Source organism: Panthera tigris, chromosome B1, assembly GCF_018350195.1.
Source record: "Panthera tigris isolate Pti1 chromosome B1, P.tigris_Pti1_mat1.1, whole genome shotgun sequence".
Classification (NCBI taxonomy): domain Eukaryota; kingdom Metazoa; phylum Chordata; class Mammalia; order Carnivora; family Felidae; genus Panthera; species Panthera tigris.
Genome location: NC_056663.1, coordinates 157693615 through 157708708, shown reverse-complemented (window position 1 = coordinate 157708708; position 15094 = coordinate 157693615).

Sequence of the window (15094 nt, the reverse complement as noted above, 5' to 3'; positions counted from 1 at the left end):
TCTAGTATGGTAAGAAAAGCTTAGCAGCTGCTGCTACTTACACAGCACTCAGTTGATTCAGGATACCACTATATTGAAATGTTACATATCTTACAGTTAACTTACAAAATATTGCTAGATATTATTTTCTACCTCTATTATCTCTTTAGGAAATAAGACAGTATTGCCAGGGTATTTGAAATAAAATTAAAAATTCTTACTGTTTTTCTTAGTAGTCAACTCAAAGATTGAGTTCAACCTAAGACCAAACTAACTTTTCAGTTAAAAAAAATCAAACAAGGTCACACATAATTCTATGTGTGATTTTTACCCAATACTATTCATAGTAAAACCAAAAAATAAAATTAGTTTTGAGTCTTTCCTTCTCATTTCCCTTTTTCTGTGCTTTGCTTTTAAGTGTCTTTTCTCTCCATTTTTTTCAAAATTAGTTATACAATATTAAGGTACAAAGGACTAACATGGCTTATTGCACACCTACTTCAAGATATGTGTAATTTAATGAGGCAAAAATCTAAAGCAAGAGAAATGTAGCACTCTTGAAAAATTGTTTTATTAAAAATAAAATCAGATTTGAGCAAATCATCTTTGACATATCTTTTTTATTTTACATAGTAGCTTCCTCTCCTTTTCTACATGCCAATATATATTTATGTGTTTGTCATCAATGTACATACCATTTGCATTCAACTTTTAACCCCTAACATTCCTTATTTCTACATTATCCTCAGAGTGGTGACTAAAAATTAGACACTCCTTTCTATGTGCATATTCTTATTTTTTTACATTTGGTTACTTTTTTAGTTATTACATATAGCACTATGAGCAATACACTTTTGTTTGTTTAACTGCTTTTTCTTTTTTTCTTTTCCTTCTGTGGCATTATTTACCTGGGGACTAGTTAACATGGAAAGTAATTGATGTTAGCCCTAGGTATCAGTCCTGGTTCCATTGCTTATGATATATGTGACTTTGAGAAATCTTATCTCTAAAATGAGAGTAATATTAAAACACCTACTTTTTGGGTTCATATGGAATTTATATGAGATCTATACAAATCTCACATATTGCAATAGGAAATACTGAATAACTATTATATATAGTTATTATTATTTTTATTCCAAAGTACAAATATTTTAAACTACAATTTACTAACTTAAAATTCCATCTAGTACTTATCATTTAACTTTAACCACACCAGCACTAGGAATTATCATTTTAAAACATAACCATGTACACAAGAAAATTGTCTAAAAAAATTGTTGGGGTGCCTGGGTTACTCAGTCAGATGAGCATTTGGCTCTTGGTTTTGGCTCAAGTCATGATTTCACAGTTCGTGGATTCAAGCCCCGCATCAGGTTCAGCACTGCTGGTGCAGAGCCTGTTTGGGATTCTTTCTCTCTCCCTCTCTCTCTCTGCCCCTCCCCTGCTCTCTCTCTCTTTCAAAATAAATAAATAAACTTAAAAAATTGTTCATTTAGCCCTTATAAAATGATGCTATATGTTGTTTTAATGTCACTTTTTCTAGCAAGTGAGATTTTTTTTCTGTATGCATATTTACTGTTTCTTCTTCTAAGAATTGATATTCATTTATTTTTATTTATTGAGGGATTGATATTTCCTTAAAATTTTGAAAATATTTTATCATAATTTATGATTCTATTAGTTTAATTTTATTATTTTTCTCACTGCATATTTTTCTTTATATGTTTGAATTATGTATATGTTCTCTTTGATATTTGCTCCTTCTCTATCCTCCTACAAATTTCTATTTAATATAAAAAATAAAGTCTTAATTCCTATCCTGTGATGTTTTGCAGTTTGAAGGAAATAAACAAACCAAATAACTATTGCTGTGTTTATGTACCTGAAGGGCTGACGTGGGAAGAAGAGATTATGTTCATTGTCCAGAGGATAAAAAAGGACTAATGAGTATCATCTTTGAAGGGACAGAGTCCATCTTAATATTCTCTTCATTTCAATTTTTATTTTAACATCAGAGCTAGCTGAAGATGGAATTAGAATTATATGTCAATGAAAGTCATGAACATTAGCTTGACCAGCTCTGAGCAAAGAAATTGTTGAAGGTACTCAAATATCAGATGGTAAGTTTGTGTAAATGACCCCTAGGATTTATCCTGACAACAATTCCATGGTTTGCGTATGTCCCTAATTATATTATGAGGTATTAATGGTTAATTTCCTGTCTCATTTCACTATTTCTATGTCAGTGTCTCAATGTATAGTATTCTGCACTGCATTTTTGCTCTTGTTTTGTTTTTTGTATATTTCTTCAACTTGACTGTAAGCTCCGTGAAAGAAGGTACTATATGATTGAGTCATAAAGAAGGTACTATATGATTGAGTCACGTGTGTTTTAATATGTAGTATAGTACCTAATATATAGTAAATAATAGATGAATATGTGTTAAAAGAATGTAAGAAAACGTATAAGGAAAAAAATTAAGAAAAAATATCTAAATGTGTGGATACTTTGTTGGGACAAGGCAATCTTTATGGTTGCTCTGAAATGCCACCAACTAATTCCTTAGACAATAAAAACTTCACAATTTTCTCTTTTCATAGAGAAAAGTTTATGTTTTTGATGTATATACCATGTCATCAAATATATAAAAACTCAGTCTCTAGAAAAAAGCATACCATCTGAAAAACCGCTGGTAGTTCAGTTTATTTTAAGAAAAGGCTTGTAAGATAATGAACCATATTTTTTTCTCATTGACATCAGGAACAGGAAATAACATCTCTTAAGATAATGAACATGGGGGCATTTAGCCAAGTATGTTCTCTAAAGTTGTAACATCCTACCTATATAGAAACTTCAGTGTACAACTTCAAAAATAGAGGATTCGATTTTAAAGCATGATAGTGTAAAACTTACAGGTGATAGGAAAATACAGCTAAATAAATCCTGGAAAACCTCACTGAATAGAACAGTCTGACACACTAGGCAGATCCTTTCAGTGAGGGACTGATTTCCTCAGCTGCAGAGAGCTGCCTTGCCTGATGTCATGGCCCTTACCACTGCAGCTCACATCAATGCCGAAACTTTTAGGGACTATAAAACCCTCATTTTAGCACAACCAGGGACAATTCTGAAAGGCCATTCTGGCTCCAAAACTCCCTCTGAGTTGTCTAAGATTGTTAACACCTGTTTACAATTATCTTAGCTTGGGCTGCTATAGCAAAATAACCACAGATTGGTTAGCTTAACATATGACATTTATTTCTCACAGTTCTGGAGGCTGGGGATTTTAAGGTCAAGGTGCTCACAGATTGAGTTCCTGGTGAGAACTCTCTTACTGGTTTGCAAATGGCTGCTATTTCAATGTACCCTCACCTGGTAGAGAGAGAGAGCTATGGTCTCTCTTCCTCTTCTTGTAAGAATACTAATCCAATCCTTGCCTCCACCCTTGTGATCTAATCTAAATCTAATTATTTTCCAAAGTTCCCACCTCCAAATACCATCACATTAGGGGTTAGAGCTTCAACATATGAATTTTGGGGGCATGGAAAAATTCAAGTCACAATATCTCTCCTTATCTGATTATGTTTCTTTCCTTCTCTTACTCATATTTTAACATTGTGCACATGGAAATCCAACCAGCAATAGTATTCATCACTGTTTTTGTAGAAAACACTATAAATCAAAAAAGCCAACTTGAGATAATACTGTAGAAATAATCAACTTAAAACATTATTTACTATTTTAAGGTGTTATATAGTATCCATGATCTTTGTGACTATGAACTCATGACAAGTTCATAAACTTAATATATATCATCACAATTAAAATGTCCATATGATACAGTCATAGTTTACAAATTCATTCTACCTTTTTAATCTACTCCAATTATTTTTATGAGGCGGCATATTTAATGGATATGAAGTGACAAATCAATCCTTGAGTCATCTCTCAGCTCTATCATTTGTTAGCAAAATTTAAGCTATTTTCTTTGTATCAACATTTTGTGATCTGTAAAATGAGAGTCTAATGAACTTCTTTTTTGTGCAATTGCTGGGAAGTTAAACTTTTGTGAAGCTGCTTTATAAATTTTAAAACCTATACAATACCCAAATTGTGGAAAGAGCTTAAATGTCCATCAACTGATGAATGGATAAAGAAATTGTGGTTTATATACACAATGGAGTATTATGTGGCAATGAGAAAGAATGAAATATGGCCCTTTGTAGCAATGTGTATGGAACTGGAGAGTGTGATGCTAAGTGAAATAAGCCATACAGAGAAAGACAGATACCATATGTTTTCACTCTTATGTGGATCCTGAGAAACTTAACAGAAACCCATGGGGGAGGTGAAGGAAAAAAAAAAGAGGTTAGAGTGGGAGAGAGCCAAAGCATAAGAGACTGTTAAAAACTGAGAACAAACTGAGGGTTGATGGGGGGTGGGAGGGAGGGGAGGGTAGGTGATGGGTATTGAAGAGGGCATCTTTTGGGAATGAGCACTAGGTGTTGTATGGAAACCAATTTGACAATAAATTTCATATATTAAAAAAATAATTAAAAAAACCTATATAAGGAGGATTTTCTTAACAATGTAGAAAATATCTATTGTTAAAGCTTATTTAAAGGATTTGTAAATAACACTAAAGTATTATATCTGCCAGCAGAACAATGGTTTCTTACAGAAGTTGAGCATCAGGATCCATAGATGACTTTTAATTGAACTACAATTTTATTCGTAAATTCATTCTATGAGGCCAATATCCTCCTAATACCAAAGCCAGACTAAGACACTACAAGAAAATAAAACTACAACCAATATCCTTTATGAACACTGATGCAAAAACTTCAACAAAATACTACCAAACTGAATTCAACAGCATATTAAAAGGATTATGCAGCATGACCAATTGGGATTTATCCTTGGGACATAAGGATGGTTCAACATATAAACACTAATCTATGTAATATTCTATATTAACAGAATGAAGGAGGAAAAAAACATGATCATTTCAATTGATGTAGGAAAATCATTTGACAAAATTGAATATCCTTTCATGATTAAAAACACTAAAAGAATTAGGAGTGGAAGAAAACTACCTCAACATAATAAAGGTTATATATATAAAATCCATAGATAACATTATAATCAATGGCAAAAGACTGAAAACTTTTGCTGTAAGATCAGGAAGAAGACAAGGATGCTCACTTTTGCCATTCTATTCAACATAGTACTGGAAGTCCTAGCCAGAGCAGTTAGGCAAGAAGAAGAAATGAAAGGTTATGGAAATTGGAAAGGAAGAAGATAATCTCTCTTTGCAGATGACATGATCTTAAAATGTAAAAACTCTGAAAATTCCACACACACACACAAAACTGTAGAACTAAGAAACAAATTTAGTAAAGTTATAGGATACAAAATGAACACGCAAAAATCCATTGTGTTTCTACACATTAATAATGAACAATCCAAAATGGAAATTAAGAAAACAGTTCAAATTAAAATGCTATCAAAAAGAATAAGATACTTATGAATAAACTTGACCAGGGATATGAAAGACTTATACATTGAAAATTACAAAATGTTGCTGAAAGAAATTAAAGAAGACACAAAATAAATGAAAAGAAATTTTGTATTCATTGATTAGAGATTTATTATTGTTAAGATATCAATACTTCCTAAAGTGATCTACAGATATGAGGTAATCTGTATCAAAATCCCACTAACTTTTTGTAGAAATAGAAAAACTCATCCAAAATTTCATATGAAATTTCAAGGAACTAAAAATGGCCAAAACAATCTTGAAAATTAAGAACAAAATTCTTTTGAATTTCAAAACTTACTTCAAGTCTATTATAAACAAAATGGTATGTTATTGGCATAAAGACAGACACATAGACCAATGAAATAGAATAGAAAGCACGGAAATAAACACTTGAATATGTAGTCAAATTACTTTTTTTGTTTTATTTTAGAGAGAGAAGAGCAGAGGGAGAGAGAGAGCGAGAATCCTAAGCTGGTTTCACACTCAGCATGGAACCCAACACAGGGCTTGATTCCATGACCCTAGAATCATGACCTGAGCCAAAATCATGAGTCAGATGCTCAACTGACTGAGCTACCCAGGCACCCCTACAATTAAATTACTTTTGATAAGAATGCCAAGATCATTTAATGGGGAAAGAACAGTTTTTTGAACAAATGATCTTAGGGACACTGGATATCTACATGGAAAAAAGTGAAGTTGGATCATTATTTTACACCATTTATAAAAGCTAACTCGGGGCTCCTGGGTGGCTCAGTTGGTTAAGCTTCTGACTTTGGCTCAGGCCATGATTCCATGGTTACTGGGTTTGAGCCCTGTGTCGGGCTCTGTGCTGACAGCTCATAGCCTGGAGCCTGCTTCAGATTCTGTGTCTCCTTCTCTCTCTGGCCCTCCCCTGCTTGTGCTCAGTCTTTCTTTGTCTCTCAAAAATAAATAAACATTAAAAAAAATAACTCAAAATGAACAAAAGACCTAAATGTAAGAACTAAAACTATTAAACTCTTAGAAAAAAGTGTAGGGGAATGGATATGTCACCAAAAGCACAAGCAACAAAGAAAAAAATAGATAAGTTGGACTTTATCAAAATTAAAAACTTTTGTGCATCAAATGATTCTACTAACAGAATGAAAAGGCAACCTATAAAATGGGTAAAAACATTTTCAAATCATGTATCTGATAAAGGATTAGTAGCCAAATATATATAAAGAGCTCCTAAAACTCTATAACAACAACAGCAATCAAACCACCCAATTAGAAATGGGCAAAGGACTTGAATAGACATTTCTCCAAAGAAAATATGTAAATGGCCAGTAAGCACATGAAAAATTGCTCAGTATCACTAGTTATTGGGAAAATATAAATTAAAACCACTGTAAAATACTACTTCACACCTGTTAGGAGCACTATTATAAAAAAACAAACAAAACAAAAACAAAACAAAAAACAAAATAACGAGTATTAGTGAAAGTGTGGTGAGATTGAAACCCTTGTGCATTGCTGAGAGGAATATAAATAGTGCAGTTCTTGTGGAAAATGATATGGTGGTTACTGAAAAAGTTACACACAGAATTACCATATGATCCAGAAATTCCACTCCTGAATATATATTCCAAAGAATTGAAAGCAGGGACTCAAACAGATAGTTGTACACCAATGTTTATTGTAACATTACACATAATAGCCAAAAAGTAGAAGCAACCCAATGTCCATTAGTGGGGAAATGGATAGACAAAATGTGGTATATACATACAATGGCATATTATTCAGTCTTTAAAAAAATAAGGAAATTTTGACATGCTACAACGTGGTTGAATTTATGAAGACATTATACTAAGTGAAATAAGCTAGTTACAGAAGGACACTTACTGTGTGGTTCCACTTATACGAAGTACTTAGAGTAGTCAGATTCATATAGACAAAATGTAGAATGCCAGTTGTCCATAGAGGGTTCGAGGAGAATGGGGAATTATTGTTTAATGGGCATAAAATGTCATTTGGGGGAGATGAAAAAGTTCTAGAGATGGATGGTGGTGGTTTTATAGCAATTGAATGTACTTAATGCCACTGAACTGTACTTGGTCAATTTTAACATGGTTAAAAATGATTAACGTGGTAAATTTTGTTATATATTTTTATCACAGTTTTTAAAATGTAGTTCTATATACAATTTCTATAGCCTATCCAACCCCTACTGAATCAGAATATCCAGTGAATTTCTATAGTCAATATTTAATACAAGGTCCACAGGTGATTCTTATGCAACCAGGTTTGGAAATGTCTACTATGGACTACTTTTGAAAATTCCTCAACCTCTCTTCTGCTCTGTATCCATTCTTCAATGTAGCAATGCATCTGGAATAACTTAAAAAAAAATACTGAGAGTAGGGTTAACAGAACTTCTCATTTCATGCTTTATTATATCTTGATTCAGAATTCAGAATTGCATTAACTTGTTGAGAGAAAAATTTAATTACTCAATGTATCTCATTTTAATATCCTATCATGTATAGTATTGGCTGCCTGCGGTTAGCTTTAAAGGACACTCTATTATATCATTTTTATGGTCTGGAAGAAGGTGACAAAAGTATTATCAAAAAGTGCATTTATTCAAATATACCTGTAACAAATTTATGGTAAAAGTATAGTTTTAAGATAATAAAAGCATCATAGTTTGACAAAAAAAGCCTAGACTGGGGTTGGAAGCCTTGAGTGACACCCTGAACTTCAGCTATTACAAGGAGCACAACTTTTGGTAAACCTCTCACCTGCATAGTACCCTGCATGTTTATTATTATTTTTTACATGTTTATTTATTTTTGACAGAGAGAGAGAGAGAGAGAGAGAATCCTAAGCAGGCTCTGCACTGTCAGCACAAAGCCCAATGTGGGGCTCAAACTCACAAACAGCTAGATCATGACCTGAGCCAAAATCAAGAGTTGGATGCTTAACCAACTGAGCCACTCAGGCACGCCCTGTGTGTTTATTCCTTAAGGACAGTTTGATGTTTTAGCTGTGATGTGTGGCTGATTTATTTCAAATTTCATTTCCTTCGATTTTATTCTCTTCCAGTTAACCTCACTACAACTGTGGCTACCTCTCAATCTCACTACACACAAGCTTATTCCGCTGAGCTTTGTGGAAACTCTGTGAGCAAACTCTGCACCCTCAAACTTTCCCATCACACTTCTCTAACTTTAGTTGAAATGAATCTCTGTCTCTCTCTGTGTCTCTCTCTGTCTCTGTCTCTCTCTCCCTTTGGCAAGTAACATAATCTCACCATAAAGTCTCCCTTAAAGATTGCTTCTTCTCTCACTTGTGCTTGTTCATGGTGATTCACAGAGTAAGTGCTCAATATTTTTATATGATTATTCAGGCAGTCACCACAGGCAGATGGCTCATGAGCTAAAAATGACCTGATGGCATATTTTCTGATCTTCAATCCGTTTGCTTCCAAAGTAATGGAAAACACAGTGTTTTAATTTGAATTACTTTCCAATATCAAAAAGTGGGAATTTTCCATTAAAAACAAGCATTTCCATCATCTCTTTGAAATTGAAACACTGGTAAAACAGCACCCATATTCCTATGTGACAACAGGTACTTGAGATGAGTAATAACTATTCTCCTAAAGGAAGCTTTACATTATCCACTTTACTGAAGTATGTGCTATTTCCTGGTCCTTTGTGTCTCAGATGGAAGTCAGTTTCAATTTATCATCTTATATTTTGCTCTTCTTCATTGATGTACATTGACTTCCAGTCCCCGTAGGCATTTGAGTTTCAAACTTGTCCCAAACACTTATTCTAAGGAATTGTCATGTATACTACCCAAGTCATAGCCTCATCAGTCCACTCTATCTGCTATAACATCGAAAATAGTATTAGATATTTATCGATATTTTCTATATTCTTATTTTGTAAGCTAGATTTTCCTAAACTGTGTTCTGCAGATAATTTAAGTATGAACAGACTTTCCTCTAAAGTAGAGAAGTATAAATATACTTGGGAAAAAATGAGGTTAAGCAAAATTTAATGGCTCTTTGAATGTGGCTTTAAATGCTACTCTACATTGTAGATATTGTAGGAGGAGAAGAAGCAGTCTACATAGTTACCTAACGTGCTAATACATAAAACAAAACAAAACAAAACAAAACAAAACCTCTGGCATCATTCCTCATGGATTCTTACCAGTTGGAACAGGCTTTGAGGTCATCTCATCCAATTCCTTATTTTACAGATGAGGTGTCTGAATTCTGGAAAGGATAATGGATGTGTTGCCGTGCTCATGTTTGTGGTAATATTTATTTTTGATGATCCAGCCTCATGCTCTTCAATTACTGCACACTCACTGTTCTTCACCTCCCACTTTGTTTTTCAACTTAGCAGCCTCTTTATGAAGTGAAACCTTACAGCACTTGCTATCTTGCTTGGAGAAGGACAACCATTTTTTAAATTTCATTTTATTTTACAGAGAGACACAGTGTGCACAAGCAGGGTAGATGGGCAGAGGGAGAGTGATAGAGAATCCCAACCAGGCTCCAACCTCAGCACAGAACCTGACGAAGGGCTCGGTCTCATGACTATGAGATCATGAGCTGAGCTGAAATTAAGAGTTGGATGCTTAACTGACTGAGCCACCCAGGCACCCTGAAGGGACAACCGTTTTAACAACATTTTACCTAGCTCATTTGAAAAGTGATTTTTCAGCTAGTGTGGCCTGAAGAGGAAGGCGGGGCACTAACACAATGAAAATCACTTGGGGAGTCTAGGAAACTTTGCAAAATACACATACCTGATCCCTGAATCTTCTCATGGACATTCTGGCCCCTAAAGGTTCTGATAGTTTCCTGTGAGGTACATGGCCATAAACATTTTTATTCATTGGTTATTTTTACTAGATATGATTATATTCTCTAAAGCATTTACTAGATAGAAATAACCAATTCCACTTGATTTAGGAATGAGGGGTTCTGAATAAAACGTTTCTCCTAATAAAAAAACATTGTAGAAGACCTCAGAATAGATGGACTTTGGGGCGAGATATTCAGTAGAAGTATCAGCATTCCAACATAACTTGATTTGTGTGTGACATTAGAATTTATATCAAGTTTCTACATTCAAGTCTTCCTCTTTGGAAACTGGTGTTGTAATTTTACAGTTGCCTTTTAAGGATTACTTCAAAAAACATATGTAGTGGAGTAGTTCCTTTCTAAGTACTATTTCCTTTCTTTGGCCAGTTAGAATGATTAATGAAATGAGCAACTGTTAGTTTCCTTATGGGAGGAAGAGGTTGAGGATTAGGGCAGTTATTTCCTGAGAACGTATTACACTGCTCTGGAATGAGGTGTCATTTGCCCTGTAAATGATAACTTGTTGCTTTAGCAGTTCTGTAGGGGAGAGGAGGTCTTGCTTTTTCTCAGCAGTCTATATCAATCCCCATACCTGCGTGACAGAATGCTGTGGTACATAAATATTGCAGAGTGGATGTTGCTCTATTATTTACTCCTTCTGAGGAGAAACATTGATCAAATCAGTGTATCTGTACCAGTGATTTATTATTCCATTTTATTCTCTTACAAGAGGATTAATGATTGAGGTAAAAGTCCATTCAACTATTGGAGAAATAAATATATATGCTACATGGTTATTTGATTACACCAGAAGAATTTTAAGTCTTTAATGTTACACTGGGCTTAGGATAGCTTTGAGCAAGAAGTTTCAATTTCCCCAAGAGTTTTGATTGAGGGGGTCTTTTCTATCATGTTCCTTTGTAATTAAGGTATAATGCCCTGAGTTCTAAGATTCACTGTTGATGTTTAAAGCTAATAAATATGTCGCCTTAGTGGAAGTAAAGGCATAGAAACTCTGGAACTCTGATCTTCTGAAAAGAAAGAATTGTTCCTACATGAGGAAATAGAAGGAGGACTAGAGAAGTCTCACTTGACCTGTGCCTTGAGAGATCACCTCAAGGAAACCAAAATCTTCACTAAAAGAGTGAGGCAGATGCCTCAGTTCTTTTGGTTTTACCTTTGTCTCAGCAGTCAGTGGGTCTATAATTCATCTCATTACTTTAGACATGGTGCCTAGTGCATCTGGGAATGGGATGGTAAATATTGATCAAAGCTGCCTTACTTATTGCTGTCCCTACATGTACTCCTTAGTCTCACAGTTGTCTGCATGCTACCTTTCCTACCAAATCCATCAACCACTTTCTGCTTTCTCTTCTTTCCCTGTCTATTCTATACTTGATGATTAATCTTTTGAGCCATACTCCCACCAACATCTTTAATTCCTTTGTCCCCTTAGCTTTCCTTCTGACCTAGTCAGAAAAATTGCATTCTTTGCTCAGTGCTGTAATTCTTTTTTGATTTTGCACTTGAATTTTTGTCAGCTGTTGCAAATACTCATGTCCTTTAGCTGAACTGAAGCACTGATCATCTATCATTTTACATGGAATGGTCAGTAACTATTTTTCTTAACAATGATATTAACCTTCACCACACTTTTTGGTTTTACTCCATGTGATAATCTTGCATTCAATGCAACTGGACTTCCTTAGAAATGTTAGTTGAGTTTAGCACATATAGCAAAGAGGACTTAACCGACTGCTAAGGGGCAAAAAACAATTTAAGCTCTACAGGCATTTTTTATAAAGCATACAAAAAACATTTTTAAAAGAGGTAAATAAAAATATATGAAAAATAGTAAAATAACATGCTTTTCAAAAAGTCTTCAAATGTGGTCTTTTCCATATATATTTCCACATTTACTTTTCCACATTCTCCTCCTTCTCCACAAATATAACCATATTCATCTTTATCTCCTTCCTTATTTTCAGGTCCTGCAGACTTGAGATCTTTACCTTTTTAAATCTAGCACATTTGGGACTAGAAACAAAATATTTTCTCTGTCTCACGTATCTCTCCTGTCTAATCACTCTTGGCTCCTCTTTGTCTAGAAACATATTCAAATATTTTCTATTCCTAAAAAAAGCCTTGCTTGTATCGTCTATGTCTTTTAGGTTACCCATTTAACTTTTTTTTATCTGTATTACCCAAACTTCTTTTAAAAATTTTTTTTTAATGTTTATTTATTTTTGACAGAGAGAGAGAGAGAGAGAGAGAGAGAGAGAGAGAGAGCGGGGGAGGGGCAGAGAGAGAGGGAGGCACAGAATCTCAAGCAGGCTCCAGGCTCTGAGCTGTCAGCACAGAGCCCGACATGGGGCTCGAAGTCACAGACCATGAGATCATGACCTGAGCCGAAGTCAGATGCCTAATCAACTAAGCCACCCAGGCACCCCTTAATGTAGTTCTGAGCCACCCAGGTGAACTTGTATTACCCAAACTTGAAAAAAATGGTTGCAACTCATTTCTACTTTTTTTATTATTTCCTTCACTCTCCAGTCCATTATAATTTGGCTCTTGTTCTTAGCACAGTACCAAAATTACTCTTGACAAAACCATCAATAATTTATTAACACTTAACTCCAAAGGAGAGCTGTAATATTTGAGACTCTTAATCACAATATCCATAATAATATATTAATGAAACTAACATTTATGAGCATTGTCTGATATATCTTGATGATACTGTTCATTTCATACTTATCTCATTCCACCCTCACAGTGACTCTATGAGAGAGTTACTATTATTATTCTCATTTTACTGACAAAGAAGTTGGGAGTCAGAGAGATTATGTAAATGCTTGGTTACACAGTTACTAAATGGCAAAGCCAGAGCTGAACCCAGATCCTCTTAAAGCTCTCCATTCCCTTATCTTTTGGGAATCTACACCTTCTTTTTTTCCATTGACCCCTCCTACTATAACATTTCTGTTTTCTTGGCAGATTCCCCCTTTCATTCAACCCTTAAAACATTGGTTCTTGATTCTTTTTGCACTACAGAATTAACTGAAGGTATTTTTAAGACTACAGTTGCTATGGACCCACCCCAAAGATAGAATCAGAATACCTAGGGTAGGGATATTATATATACCTAGAAATGTGCATTTTAAACTCCCACAGTGATTTAAAAACAATGTAGTTTTTTAAAGCCACAATTACACAGTCTCCTAGTGATCTCATCTAGCCTCATAGTTATGCCCACCACCTACAAAGTGATATGCCCAAATGTGTATTCCCTGGCAAACGTCTTTCCCCCTTTTTCCTCTTTCCTCAGTAGCTGGTCTCCAATATCTTTCCATCTGCTGGACAACTTAATCTGCATTTCCTGTAGGAAACTCACCATTTTCCCTCTGAAGGGAAATCAGGACATATGGTCACTCTTTCTCTAACTGCCTAGATGCCTTCCTTTACCTGCAAGAAAATGTTTGAGGCTCTTAACACTGCATGAAAAACCCATGATAATCTGCTTTTTTCTCAGTAATGTATAACTCAGAATTTATTCTTCATCTCTGTGGAGTACTTGTAGTTCCTATACATACATGCTGTGTCCTATCTCTTATCTTTATGCTATTGCCTGTCTAGAATCCTTTTTAAACTTTATTCCTTTTAGAATAGTTCAAGTACCTCCTATCCCTGGAGTTCTCTATTAACCCTCTTGTCTGTTAGCCACATGCTTTGATTAGATTTGCCTTCTCCACATAATACTCTATGTATACTAACTGTTGTACCTCTGTCTGCTACTGTATTGAACTTACTTCAGTTAGTGGTATTTCCTATCACTTGCTGAATGCTGGAACTAAGCCTGAGTAGCCTTGGTAGTTTGTTGATTTTTCTCTTAGGAGTTAGGTGTTGATTGTAGTCACTTCCCCAGACTTGATCAGGCAGCACTCTGCCTTACTCCTCTTTCCTATTAGACCATGCAGCTGAGTTTCCAATGGACTTGACTATACTGAAATTATGACTAGCTAAAACTCTGAAGAGGACAAATAAAATTTAGAATAGGAGATGATAAAATGCCTTAGCAGAAATATATAAGAGTGTTAAGGGAACACAGAGAAATAACCCTTTGCCTTTGCTACTGAGAAGGTGGCAAGGATGTATTCCTAGATTAATTGAATTTTAAATTGGGTATAATTTCACAAATGTAGGTAGTTTAAGTTTCCGTAAAATTTGAATCATGTCAGAGGTGCTATATATATTTTTAAAAATTTTTTAATGTTTATTTGTTTTTGAGAGACACAGAGAGACAGAACATGAGTGGGGGAGGGGCAGAGAGAGAGGGAGACACAGAATCTGAAGCAGTCTCCAGGCTCTGAGATGTCAGCACAAAGCCCAATGTGGGGCTTTAACTCAAGAGCCGCAAGATCATGACCTGAGCTGAAGTCAGACACTTAACCGACTGAGCCACCCAGGTGCCCCAGAGGTTCTATGTTTTCTTAAAAAAGTAGTTGCTGTATGGTCACTTTTCTTAAAATTATGATTATTTCTTTATCATTCATCTATAGTTTCAAAGAATCCTTAATGCAATATATGCACAGTTGCCAGCATTGAATACCTCCAGGGTCCCTATCAATATTTTATTCTATTGCATTTGGTCTTGTTGACCACTCCCATTTTCACAGTGCTTATGTTTTCAGACTGTATACTAAACGAATAACATCCATTG